The sequence below is a fragment of the Tupaia chinensis genome, unplaced genomic scaffold (genome assembly GCF_000334495.1).
Source record: "Tupaia chinensis unplaced genomic scaffold, TupChi_1.0 Scaffold138235_1, whole genome shotgun sequence".
Classification (NCBI taxonomy): Eukaryota; Metazoa; Chordata; class Mammalia; order Scandentia; family Tupaiidae; genus Tupaia; species Tupaia belangeri.
This window is the reverse complement of record NW_006198133.1, coordinates 408,430-420,746: the sequence shown is the minus strand read 5'-3', so window position 1 is coordinate 420,746 and position 12,317 is coordinate 408,430.

Sequence of the window (12,317 nt, the reverse complement as noted above, 5' to 3'; positions counted from 1 at the left end):
CATAAAATTTACTTCCTAAAAATCAAGGGGCCAGCGGGTGGCACGGTGATTAAGGTGTTGGACTCCTTCATGGCTGACTGTGGTTTGAGTCTCAGACCTGGCAGTGTGAAACTCACTCCAAGGTGCAAGTGTGTTTGTCTGTGTATGTTCAAAATGCCAGGAAGAGAAGGAATTGTGGCATGACCATCTCCCTGAGGGGTGATTTCTCGCTTTCTCTCTCACTGTCTATCTCCAGTGAGCACACACATCCAATGGCAAAAACCTTAAAAATAAATAAATAAAATAACAGACCACATGCCCTTTTCTAGAAAACGGATGTCTTTTTGGTCATCCTGTGGACATGGCAGATAGTCCAATGTGTGTTCATGGCCAAGATGGAGAAGAAGCATGTGGAAACTCAGTCTAGGCGTGCTCTGAAAGGGTTATCTAAGCCGAGGGAGTGCAGTTCTAATGTCCCCCACACCTTCCATTGCTCAGGTGGACAGGGAACTTCTTGTGGATGGCCTTTACTAGATGTCCTGATCAAGAACTCCTGGCTCAGCAAATGTTTTTAAAGGGGGTCAATAACTAATGACAGTCTTTGTTGCCAGTTGCTTTTCTTTATTTAAATTTGCATTACCATTTTGTGATTGTATTTATCAAATAAGCATCTTCTACCAAAAATACCGTCGTGTACTTAAACAACTAAATAAGTATAGATGGATGAACAACCCATAAGAAGTTGAGCTAGGGTAAAAAGATACGTGTGATCAAATGCATGGGCGATTAAAACAAACCTTCAGAATACTGGCTGTGTTATGACGCTGTTCCAGACTTGGGAGATTCTCTTAGGTGGAAAACCCGGTGCCCGCAGAGCAGACATTTCTGACTCAGTAGCCGCAGTTCTGAATCCATGCATATTTTTGAATAGATTATGGATCATTTAGTTCTGAATCAATATATTTTAGATGTTATATGGCATGGATCAAGAAAATTATCTCGAATTTGGTCTTTAGTAGAACCTTTGTGAGGTTCTAAAAGAGAACTCCCTAGTAAGCCTTTCAGCTCATGATTATCTAGAACTGGCCAAAAATCTAGATTTGGTTGCTTTGACCAATACCCAGATTGCTCTTAAGCTTCTTTAGAGTGCAAAAGCTTTAGACACTTTTATGACTAAAATACTACAGTTTCAATTTCTTGAAAATTTTCTCAGAATCTCATTGTAAAAATGAGTAGTTTTTGACAGCCCTTAACAATGAAAAGAGCCAGCAGGTGGTGTGTGGTTAATGCACTGGATTCCCACGTGGCTGACCATGGTTTGCGTTCTGGACCTAAGGGCTTGAAAAATCACGCTGGGTGCATGTACGTGCGTGCCCAAAATCCTGAGAGGAGAAAGGAGGAGAAGGGATTGCGGTGTGGCCATCCCCCCTGGGGGGTGATTTCTCGCTTTCTCTCTCTCTCTGTCTCCAGTGAGTGCTTGTGCCCTATGGCAAAAACCTAAAAATAAATAAATAAAATAAATAATGACTTTTTAAAATCCAATTGAGAACAATGAGACTTTCTTCTCTTTCCCCAGAAAAGTTAAGCACCATGCAATTAATTTTCAGTGCTTGATTGTGTAGGTGATTTAATAACTCATTCATATTTTTTGAAGTCCCTCCTGGGGCAGTGTGGTATTCCAATGTAAAGCTAAAATGCAGAAAAAATGGCTCAGTGTATTGTCAAACCGCTTGAAAGAGACTTTAATTCCCCTCCAGTTGATACATGAATGGTTCTCAGTGCCCTCGTGGGCCGTGTTGAAGCTTGAGGCAAAGAGAAATTCACCTGTGCTGATTTTGTTTTTATTTAAAATTCTGATATTTTCTTTCACATGGGCTTTTTTCATTGACTGTGACATGTTTTCATCTTGCATTAAGGTATTACTAATCTTTTTTTTTTTTTTGAGAGATTTTCACTGTAGGGCGCGTGCGCTCGCCAGACAGACAGAGAGAGACATAGAGACAGAAAGCGAGAAATCACCCTCCAGGGGGGATGGTCACGCCGCAATCCCTTCTCCTCCATTCTCCTCTCGGGATCTTGGGCACGCACGCACACGTGCCCGGCGTGAGTTTTAAGCCACCGGGTCCGGGACACGAACCGCGGTCGACTACGTGGGAGGCCAGCGACATAGCCATTACGCTAACTGCTGGTTCCCAAGGTATTACTAATCTTGATCATTCACTTGTTTGCTGTCCCTTTCCATTTTGCACCAGGGGCGAATACCTCACTCTCCTCACCCTGGTCGTGGCCCTGGAATTTCTGGTAAACAGATCTGAGAAGTGTGTCGCGGGTTCCACTTGCACCCGCACAGACACCGGGATGCGGTGGTTGTCATGCGTCAGCCCACTGCACTTGGTCCTCGAGGACTGCGCAGTAGGTCCCAGTGCCGATGGACCCGGAGGCCTCTTCTCTGTAGTTGTGTTAGCTCCTATGAGACATTCTGTGTTTTCTCAATAACTGGACACACGGACTTTGCCTTTCGTAACGTTCCTGAGCTTGGTATCTATTTTACGATAAATCGAGTCTTACAGTCGGAAGCTTTTTCTCCTTTCTGGCGTGTTTTACAATGGGAGGTGTCTTCAGATTGAAGACATGTGGTGCTCACCATAGCACCTGACAGAGGACTGTTGCTTAATTTAATTCCAAGTTCCTCTACACTAAGAGCATTTTAAGATTGGGTGATGGTATGTACTTTAATAGACTTTTAGTTTTAAAATTTCTTACTGGCCATTGAAGAATTGTACATATAAGTTCTAACATGTAGCATCAAATTGGAGCCTATATAAAGCCAAGAATAGTAAAAGAGAATAGTTTGCAGTAAAACACGTTTCACTGAAGTGTCTTTAGTGCACAATAAACTTCATTTAGATGACATCGAATGGTCTCTCCTGTGGACTAGGAATACCTGGAGAACTCAGCTCTGATCCCTCTCTATGTAGCGGGAGCACTCAACTGCCTGGCTTTGTCCTTGCATCCTGTCTTGTAGCCACTCAGAGGTCCTGGTTAAGCACGTAGGGTATTGCCCACGGAAGTGGAGTGGGGGCAGGAGTCCCAAGGCCATTCTGGGATGGAAGCAGAGCTCACCTGAGGCACCCGAGCTGGCACAAGCAGATTAAAAAAGTCTGGAGACAGGTGATGTCTCCAAGATGATTTCTTCTCACTCACGCATTTTATAAAAACTTCCTGTAACTCCGATAGAAATGATACGTCTCATATGTGACATACGATGGTGTTTCCTTCCGGCCGTCGTGTGGCCCGTGTTTTGGAATTGTGTCTGTGCTGAGCTGCGCAGGGGCCCACACGCTGGAGCCTGCAAGCAGCCCTCCCTGCTCGCCAGGACTTGGGCAGAGCGGGCTGTCACTCGGGCCTGGCTCTTCTCTCCCTGCTGTCCTGGTCATCTGCATGCACCATTTTATCCAGAGGCAAAGGGAAACGAGAAGGGAGAATGTGAAATGAGAACAAAGTTGAGGCGATCTACTTGGCTGAAATCAAAGACGTTAGACCAAGTGTGTGCTAACATCTGAATCATTGGGTCGTTTCACTCATAAGGTTTATGACACACGATGGAATTGCTACCATCAATGAGAGTGAAAATGCTAAATCAGAAGATCACACTCAGAAAGTCTGCAGGTTGCGATGCTGGTATTTTTCCTTCTCAGTTATCTGGAACTTCGCCTTGTCTGGGTGTATGACTGGCCTCTTCCTCTAGTTGTTCAAGTTATTTTTAAATAGAATGGTCTTTTTTGAATGAGACACTTAATGATATATACCGTTTTGTAAAAATGTGGTCGTTCAAAACAGCATGGTATTGGCACAAAAACAGACAGGTGGACCAATGGAACAGAACAGAGTCCCCAGAAATAAACTCCCAGACATACAGCCAGCTGAATTTTGACAAAGGATACCAGTCAATCCAGTGGGAAAAGGAAAACCTCTTTAGCAAATGGTGCTGCAAAAACTGGGTATCCACCTGATGATGAAAGATGAATCTGAACCCCTACCTCTCACCTTTGACAAAAATCAGCTCAAAGTGGATCAAAGATCTAAACCTAAGATCTCAAACTATAAAACCATGGCTGGAAAACACCGGGGAAACTTTGGGAGAAATTTGAATTGGTAAAGACTTCTTGAGTAAGACCCCTGAAGCACAGTCAATAATACTCCAAAATAAACAGAGGGAATTACATCAGATTAAGAAGTTTCTGCACAGCAAAAGACAAAATAATTAGTGTGAATTGACAGCCCTCAGAATGGGAAAATATTTTTGTAAACTATGCGTCAGATAAGGAATTGATAACCAGAATACACAAGAACTCAAGCAGCTGTCCTGAAAAAAGATGATCAACCTTATTAGAAGATGGGAGAATGAGTTGAAAAAAAATCAACTCTTTAAGAAAGACATACAAATAGCCAAAAGGCATATGAAAAAACGCTCAACATCCCTCTTTGTAAGGGAGATGCAGATCAATACCACAATGAGATACCACCTAACCCCTGTCAGAATTACTAAGATTAAAAAAAATATATAAAATGATAAGTACTGGCAAGGGTGTGGTGAAAGGGGAACTCTCCTACACTGCTGGTGGGAATGTAAATTGTCCAACCACTGTGGAGAACAATTTGGAGATTCCTCAAAGATCTACAAATAGAACTAACATATGATCTAGCAATTCCATTCCTTGGTATCTACCCAAAGGACCAAAACCACTTAATCGGAAAGGTGCTTGCACATTGATGTTTATTGTGGCATTATTCACAATTGCTAAGACATGGAACCAACCCAAATACCCACAAACAGATGAATGGATTGAAAAAATGTGCCACATAAACTCTATGGAATACTACTCAACCATTTAAAAACACACACACACACAACAACAAAAAACAAGCAAACAAACAAACAAAAAACCCAACCCTGGCTTTTGCCAGAAAGTGGATTAATGTGGAAGATTTACTTCTGAGTGAAGCAAGCCAGGCTATGAAGGAGAGACATTGTATGTCTCCAGTTAATATATACCGAGTGAGTGTCCGCACTCTATGGCCGAAACAGAATGACTAAAGGATATAGAAACATAGTAAATGGTTGTGAATACCAGATACAGTGTGGGAAGAGGGTGGGTGAAGAAGTAGAGTATGAGGAAGGACATTAAAGAGAAAAATAGAGAGGAAAGTCATTTATGGGACAAAGATATGGGTTATTATCTGTTGAAGATAACTTCATAGTATTGTTAACTGGATTGGTGAGAATTGTACACATGTTGCAATATTAACTTTTCAAGCTAAGTGACATGATTAAATGTATAAAAGAAACTGAAATAAAAAGATAAAAAAATGTGTTCATTGATTAAAAACATAGATAATCCTTGCACTGACTTTTTGTCCAAGTTTTCTTCTTAAACCAAATCAATGTCTTGTTTTCCTCTTTTATGTTAAACTATTTAATTCAGTGTCTGCTCTTGGACATTGGTGCTTTAGTGGTAGATATCATAGATAAGTAGTTGAAAATAATATAATTGACTTTTCAAATGAGTAGTACATGAAAATTGTCAGACTTCAACACATCACTCTAAGGAGTTGACCCATTTAATCTTTTGCAACCTATTTTAAATTAACTGGAGGGAGAAGTTACAAAGTATATGCAATTATAAATGTGGGAATCAGAAACAAATGGGTTTATTTTAAGATCACTTTATAACACGTATAAAGAATTCTCCTAATACGATTTTGACTTGCATATTTAGGTTGGATTCAGTTAAATGTATATAGGAAATTAACAATTGGTTTTGAAGAAAAAGAAACCTTAAGAAACAAAGTGGGTTAAAAACGTCTTCATCTTTGTGCTCATAAACTCGGTGACCATAGTTTTAGATAAGAAATGTTTGTTTACCATCAGGAAAGTCTGCCCTTGGCAAATTTGTAATTTAAGCTGCCGTAATCAAAGTCCACACCCCGGGAAAAGGATTTAATGCCTCTGTGACTTACCTTTCTCCTTTTTGTAACCCTGTCCAGGTGCCCTCTGTAAGAGGTATGGCTTAATCCATTGTCTACTTTGCCTGGCCGGCTGGACTACAAATGTAATTTGTTTCTGTGTCTCCCAGGCAACGTTTCTTTCTAGCTGTAATTGAAAAGATAATTTACTAGAGAATGGCAACAAAAGGCTTTTTTGGAGAATGACTCAAAAGCACTGTGGAATGATTTACATAGAGCAAACTAAACTTCCACAGTGAATACAAACATATACATTCAGTTCCTTCAAAAGCTAGCAATCGACAAACAAAGAATGACTTGGGTGGTAACTGCTGGTCCCATGTGGAGGATCTCAGACTGAGGGACTGACTGATCTGAGTTCTGGTCTTTCTTGGAACACTACGAGGACTGCAAAGTCTGGGAGGAGTCCTTCAGTGAGTTAAAAGCGGTCGTTTTCCTCTGAAGGGTGTGGGAGGAGGCCACACTAAGAAGACAGGTTTTCCTGATGAACGCAGCTCCCAGGCATCCCGTCCCTGGGCTGGGTAGCACAGAACAACCGAGGGAGTCGCGTGTGACCACATACCTTCCCGCGTCCTCCCCACTATGGCTGCGAGGTGTGTTTCTACCAAGCTCGGCAGTCACCTATACGTGTGCTGCCCTCACAGGCAGGTCGTTCTTAGCATTGGGCTGGAGTATAAACCTAACAGCTTTGTGCATACTCATTCTTCTGTCGCGTACTCTCCTTACTCTCCTTACGATTCACTTGAGAACGATTAGGTTTTGTTGGCTTTCATATGAGAAAGAAGACGTCTCTGTTCATTAAGGAGCTTTTATTCTGAAGAGCTTTCATTATGATTATTCAACTGGCATTTGAATTAGATGAGATGGTTACTGAAAAGTTAATATTCTGAAATTGTAAAGCCTTGGAATCTTGAAACTTTTAACTATCATTGGCTTTGGATTAAAATTACATTTTCAAGAAATTTACGTTTGGGCCAGCAGTTGCATGGTGGTTAAGGTGGCTAGATCCTACATGGTTGACTACACAGTTCAAGTCCGGGACTTGGCAGCTTGAAAAACAAGCTGGACCCATGTGTGTGTGCCCAAAGTCCTGAGAGGAAGATGGAGAAGGGATTGTGGTGTAGCTTTTCCCCTTAGGGGGTGGTTTCTCACTTTCCCCCTCATCTCTGGTGAATGCGTGCACTCTGTAACAACAGCAGCAAAAAAAGCATTTTATATTTGTAGGCCTTATATGCTCAGTGTCCAAGCTACCACTTGGTTGTGAATTAAACGTTTTTGGAAGCCGCCTAAAATCTCAGGTTCCCACAGTTACCTTGTTAATGTGTCAAAACAGTTACTATTATAAAATGTTACTTATTTACTAGTAATTTTTAAAAGCCTAGGGTTTAAAAATTCAAACATATAGAATACATAAATTAGGGGATGATAGGGAATGCAGGAGAATATGTTGCTTTATAAAAGAATGATACTTCCTGGGACCAGCAGTTAGTGTAATGACTATGTTGCTAGACTCCCATGTAGTAGACTGTGGTTCAAGTCCTGGACCCGGTGGCTTAAACTCACGCCAGGCACGTGTGCGTGCATGCCCAAAATCCCGAGAGGAGAATGGAGGAGAAAGGACTGTGGTGTGGCCATCCCTCCAGGGGGGGATATCTCGCTTTCTGTCTCTCTGTCTGTCTCTGTCTGTCTGGCAAGTGCACGCATCCTAAAGCAAAAACCTCTCCAGGAAAAGAAATTAAAAAGTGAGTTGAAACGAATGGGATCCAGATATGGGATCAAGATGATTGCCTCTCTAGGCCCAGCGGCGGCCTCAGTGTCATCTGTAGGTAGTGACAACCATTGAATGAGAGAGAACTGCTGAGCTGCTGTCTTGATTTGCAGGAAATGAACCGTGCAGTGTCACCCGTGCTCCGGGGTCAGCAGACAGTTTATTAGACTAGGGAAGCGAGGAGAGGACAGGGTTGTCTGTGTGTCCTGTTCCCTGCAGCCTCAGGAGTGTTTACTGAAGCCCTTTCTCACGCATCTCTGCCTGGTGCACACACTTGACCAAGTCTACCGAGGTACATCCAACCTTACCATTTCGGGTGCAGATTGAATTCACCAGTGTTCCTCTCGTGGCGCCGGTTCCCGAGCTGTGCGAGGTTTCTCGGGTTTAATTGCTTTGTTCTCTCCTCGTCTCCCATTCCACCTCTCCACTTTCCCCTAGTAAACATCCTTTCTTATTTGCTTGGTGATTTCATTGAAAACAAACATATTATAAAATAGAATGTTTTCTGTGTAAATATGCCATTTTTTAAAAATTGCCAAAGAATACCTGTGCTCTCCAGAGAGAGAGAGAGGGAGGGAGAGGGAGAGAGCAGCTCCCAGGAGGTGTGGTCACGCCACCACAACCCCTCTTCTGTTTCTCCAGTTTTGGGGTTTTGGGGCATGCATGCATACATTCCTAGTGTGTTTTTCAAGCCACTGGGTACAGGATTTGAACCCTGCAGTCGGCCGTACATGATCTGGCTCCCTTAACCACTGGGCCAAGGACTGGTCCACAAATGTGCTTTTAATACACATAAACGGGGCAGCGGTGGATGGTGTAATGGTTACATCTCTGGACTCCCATGTGACCAACCGCAGTGCTAGTCCTGAACCCAGAGGCTTGAAACTCATGCTGCACGTATGTGCAGTATGCCCCAAATCCCGAGAGGAGAGAGGACTGCAGCATGGCCATTCCCCTAGGCCGATGATTTCATGCTTTCTGTCTCTGTCTCTCCATTGTGTGCGTGTGCCCTATAGCAAAAATCTCTCTTAAAAATGAACACACACACACACACAAGTGGCATTGTGCTGCGTTGTGATTGAGAGCCAGGGGCTTCCCTGACAGAAGTAAAGCTTGAAGTTGTTAGAAGCACCCATAGCAATTAGACGTGAACCAGTCGATGGACGGCCTTGTATGCCATGCTGAGAAATTTGGGTTTATCCATTGGCAACAGGAGGTTATTGAAAGGTTTTAAAAAGGGGATGACAAAATCAGCTTTAAGGCCAAGCTTACTTTGACAGCAGTGTGGACGATGGCTTGGAGGGGTGTGTACACACAAATGGTACGTCTGGCACTTAGGACACAGGAACGCCTCTGTAAGAGTAGCTAGTACTGCTTTTCCTGCTTCAGTAACTCCTGTCCTGTTGAGCACAGCGTAGCTTTAAGATTACAAATATATTCTGACATATTCCCTTAAGGAAAATTCTAGGGAATTATAAACAGTGCATTGGTCTTTTCCATACTGGTTGAACTCTAAGCCATTGTAAATATGTTTCTTTTCTAACACACACAACATACTATTTCTGTTCATTTGGGAGGCTTCATGTAGTTTCCTGGGCTGTGTCCATCTGACGGGGGTGGGTCATCGGTCTCAGACACATGACCGACTCGCACATAGCCATTCTGAGAAGGCACGCGTGACCCCTCACAGCCAGGGTCACCTGGCGCGTGTCAGAAACTTCCAGTCCCTTCCCATCTCATCCTTCCACCCCGTTTTTTATTGTAAGGGGTCGTGGCATCAGCTTAGAAGGCATGAAAAGGCGAAAGGCAAAAATGTGTATATTCTAGTTCTTCTTCCTCGTCTGGTGGAGTGGCTGCCTGCTGCCACGTGGCCGTCACCCCCTGCACGTTGCCGGCTTTGGGAGGACTTGCTGAGAGACAACGTTGCATTAAGCATGGACAGCCGGCCTTGAACCTCAGTGTCTCTGCGCAGAGAATGTTTGTGTGGAAGAACTCTTAACAGGTGACGTGTTCATGGGCACCTTCTCTCTTTGGAAGCAAGAAGGTGCAGGAGAGGATGCAAAGGCCACCTCGGGGCCTCAAGGCCAGGCTCGTCGGCAGATCTGTCTTTCAAAGGAAAGGAAGGGTTCTCTGCTTTTCTTGGGAAGTTTCTCAAGCCTAACAGTCTTAAGCGTTATGGGAAAGCAGCCGTGTTCCTGTCCTCGTTGGTCTCATTTCAGTAGAGAATCCATAGGGATGATTTGTCAGTCTTCAGTGGTGGCGAGCTGGGGCTGTGTTAGGGCTGTTAGGTTTTTGTTTTTTTGGTATTTTCTAGCTGTCAGTTCTGTTGGTGTATGTGGAAAGCCAGATTAAAAGTTAGACCGTTTTTTTTTCAAAATGTCAAAGAGCTAAAAATATGAGATGGATTTCTGTCCTAGAAATGTTGGTTCTTTTCTCTTTTTTTTCAGCTGTTTACCTGCTTTATGCCACAGAGATGCCATACTGTTAGGAAAACAAGGAAACGTCGTTGGTTCAAGCTGGTTTGAAAAAGGGGACACACGGCGATAAGTGGAGATGGCAGAGTGTCAGGGTCAGGAGCATGGGCCTGGGTGCACAGCCCGAGTTCGAGCCCTGGTCTGCCACTCATTAGCTTCGTGACCTTGCACAAGATTGTTTAATTTTTCTGCGCCTTGATATCCTCATCTGTGAAATGGGGTGGTAATAATACCTGTGCCATTACGGTGACTGCCCATAGACCTCCTGCCCGCACGTAGGCGGCTTCCTACTGTCAGCATCCCCGTCAGCGCTGTGTGTTTGTTACAGCCGATGGACTTCCATGGACACGTCATTGTTTGCACGGGTTCATTCTCGGTGTTGCCCATTCTGTAGGGTTGGAGAGATCCGTCATGCACACAACCATATCACACAAAGCACGCTCACCGCCCCGCGTACCTTTGCTTCTAACTCCGTGTTCAAATCCGTGGCCGAGGAAGCCTTTCCCAGTGGAGCGGTCTGTTTAAATAGAACATTGGATTAGGAAGCCAGGAACTGCCACCTCTGCCATCAGCTAGCAGGGCCATCTTGTTTTGTTTATAAGCCAGAGGGCGTGTGTACTTGCCGAGAGAGACAGAGGAAGAGGGAGAAAGCGCCCTTCAGCAGGGCATGGTCACACTGCAATCCCGTCTTCATCCTTCAGGATTTCAGGCAGGCAGGCGTGCACAAGCGCCCAGCAGGGCCGTATTCGAACTGCGTGGTCTGCCATGTGGGGTCTGGCTCCCTTAAGCACTAGGCCGTGGAAGCAGCCTGGTGACAAGGCCTTTCCTCGGTCACAACTGCAAGTCCTTTATTTGTACAATGAGGTGATTGGACTAGGTGCTCTCTAAGGGCCTTAGTGACTGAAAGCTGAGGAGTCTTCCCTGAGGTAGGTTCAGAGTCTCGGTGAGTGGGTTTTGGATTCCCACGGCTCTTTCTGTACAGCGAACGTTACGTGCGGGAGAGAGTGTTTCATTGGTCTTTCTCTCCTTGCAGCTGCTGGCTGTGCACAGCCTTGTGCTGTGATGGGACTCTAGTTGTCAGTATCTGAATTTCTGAATTGGGCACTACCTTTTATACTTATATATATATATATATTTTTTTTTGAGAGGTTTTTGCTATAGGGCGTGTGCGCTCACCAGAAAGACAGAGAGAGACAGAGAGATAAAAAGTGAGAAGTTGCCCCCCAGGGGGGATGGCCTCACCACATCTCTTCTCCCCCATTCTCCTCTCGGGATCTTGGGCACACACGCACACGACCTGGCATGTGTTTAAGCCACCGGGTCCGGGACTCGAACCACAGTCGGGGTTCTTTTCTCTTTAAGCAAAGCAAAATTCCCGATTTTCTAATTGTGCAAGTTCATACGAAGAACTTGTTTATTCCTGAAAAGACCCCCATCGCATTTTGGGCCGATGTACCTGCCGCATGGCACAGGAGCTTCTGGTCAGCAGGTGCCAGGGCTGGAGGATCAGAGTGAGGACGCCGGGAAGGTGCCTGGGGACCTGGGCTGGAGGGCTCACCAGGGACTCCGGATCCCCCAGTGACTGCAGGCGTGGGCTCTGACACAGTGAGAACTGGGGCCAACTTCCAATCTCCTTCTCACAGTCTCCTTCTCTGATGTCGGACCTTGGCTACCAAGTAGCCGCTCTGGACTTTACATTTTTCATTTGTAAAACAGGCATTTAACGGCTGTGAGAACTCAGTGTGACACAATACCTTGCTTAGAGAAACTACCTGGTAAGGGTTACTTCTGTGTTCCAAGAAACCCGGATTTAGTTGATATTTTTCATGACTCTAGCAGATTCAGTCAGAATATACAGAGGCTTCCTTGACTTCTCTTGAGATATTCTGGAGTTTCTAAGGCAAACAAAATGGCAGGACACAGGTGGGTAATCTTGGATAGTTTAGACAGGCCTGCCCAGGCTACGCCTTCTAGATCTTCTGGAACATCTCAAGAGACTCTCAGAGATGTCTCTGAGTAGGGCTGTGCTGTGAGCCAAGATCACGTTGGCTCATGCCGTTTTTTCCCGT